The 2,148-nt window shown below is 35.1% G+C and overlaps 1 pseudogene; it reads left to right on the top strand.

Annotated features, from left to right (window-relative positions):
- Positions 1-256: 256 nt before the first annotated feature.
- LOC111144314 lies at positions 257-1,000 on the top strand (annotated as a pseudogene).
- Positions 1,001-2,148: the final 1,148 nt, after the last annotated feature.

The following is a 2,148-nucleotide window of genomic DNA, read 5'->3' as shown; positions in this document are numbered from 1 at the left end:
TGTGGTTAAAATGATGATTCTAGAGATTGAAGAGGATGATGTGATGATTCATAGAATAATGAAAACAATACTGTTGTCAGAATCTCTTATTTTTCTTTCCAGAAATAACATTTGCTTTAACATTCACATGAAGATGAACGAATGTTCCAGTTATGTTGTCATTAGAAAATGCCTTTTATCTTTAAGCTGGTATAGGATCTCAGAAAACACCTCATTTCTTTTCCTCCACATTTCACTTTTCTTTGTGGGACTTAAGCCCAAGCTCACTGACCTGACCATTACCCATTTAGCTATAGTCCATATAATGATACTTCTCATCATGAGGTTCTTGTCTACAGACATTTGGTGACATGGGATATCCAAAGTGACTTCAAATGTGGAGTGATTGTCTTCCTTAAGGTACTGAGGGAACTCTCTACTTGTACACCTGCCTCTTAAGTGTGCTTCGGGCCATCACCATCAGCCCCAGCAGCTCCTGACTGCTAAATTCAAACTTAAATCTCCAAATCCCATCCTGTGTTTATTTCTCTTCTTATAGGTCCTGAACATACCCATCTGTAGCAACTTGTTCTTCTGTACTTTGACCACACCCAACAAGACCCAGGCTAGTCTTTTGTTTCTCATGGAGCACTGTTCCTTTCTGCCCATGAGCTAAACAGGGACCTATGTTTCACACTGATGGCATTCAGAGATGTCTTCTTCATGGGTCTTAGCTCCTGTCAGGTGCATACATGATAATTCTCTTAAGAAGACATAGGCAGCAGTCATAGCATCTTCATGGCAAGAGTCTCTCTCCAAGAAGCTCCCCAGGAAAATGGGCTATTCAGACAATTATGCTGCTGATTAGTTGTTTTGTGATCATATGTTGTATGGATTTCATTTCATTTTCCATGGGCAAGACATGGACAAATGACCCAATCTTGTTATGTATCCAGATGTCATGGCCAATGGTCATGACATCGTCAGTCCTTTGGTTCTAATCACTGGTGAGAAACAATAAAAATTATGCAAACCATGTAGGGGAGGAAAGGTCAGTGTTTAACGAAACAGCAATAGAAATATTTTAAGAGAAAAATGTTTCCACTCTTGTTAGAGCAATCTTATGTTTCACAGAATTTTCTCTCTGAAAAAAATTGATTAAATATAGCATTAAAAATTTTCTGTCATAACATGGTAATCTTAGTATCTATATGACTAAAAACTACATTGTAGATAATTTGGGCAGTCTTTTTTTTAAAGATTTATTTATTTATTTGTCAGACAGAGATCACAAGTAGTCAGAGAGGCAGGCAGGGAGAGAGGAGGAAGCAGGCTTCCCGCTGAGCAGAGAGCCCAATGTGGGGCTCAATCCCAGGACCCTGGGATCATGACCTGAACTGAAGGCAGAGGCTTTAACCCACTGAGCCACCCAGGTGCCCCTTGGGCAGTCTTTTTTTTGAGAATTATGTTGTCTAATGAAAATTCTTTTTATGAAAGATTGTTTTTTTATCTTTTTCTAAATTCCCTCCACTCTTGGTGGTTTTAGTTTCTTGTATTAAACTCTTCTGTATTTTCACTAAAATGTATCTATGTGTGGATATCCTTTCTATATTGATATTGTTATATACCTCTTACTAAGCCTTATTCCATGTAAGTGATTATCCTTCCTAGGAAGTTCTAAATCTTTATCATTTCAAATACTTGTTCTTTTTCCCCCAAGTATTTGTGAAGTTCCAATTCAGTGTGTGTTAAACCTTATTATTTTATTTTCTATGTTCCTTAATATTTTTCATATTTTCCATCATATTTTCCATATGTTCTATGAACTAAATCCTGAATAATCTCTTCAACCTATTACTCCAGTTCACTAATTCTCTCTTCAGCTGTGTTTAAACTGCTATTTCACACATCCATTAATAGTGTATTGTATTTATTGTTTATTCCTAAGAGTTAGTTTCATTTTTTTTTAATCTGCCTGGAGTATTTTATAATTACATATTTTCTTCATATTTTATTAGTTTTGTATGTATGCCTTTCTAAAAAATGTTTTACTCTACTTAATAATAAATATCTGATATCCATGGAAATATAATTCCATTTTCATTTTTGAGGGCTATTCTTAGTATTTTAAAATTTTTAATTATGGCTTCATATTTGGCAAATTTTAAT

Source organism: Enhydra lutris, unplaced genomic scaffold, assembly GCF_002288905.1.
Source record: "Enhydra lutris kenyoni isolate GAN:26980312 unplaced genomic scaffold, ASM228890v2 scaffoldscaffold10, whole genome shotgun sequence".
Taxonomy (NCBI): Eukaryota; Metazoa; Chordata; class Mammalia; order Carnivora; family Mustelidae; genus Enhydra; species Enhydra lutris.
The sequence above is the reverse complement of the archived record's forward strand: the minus strand, read 5'-3'. Positions and strand labels throughout refer to the sequence as shown.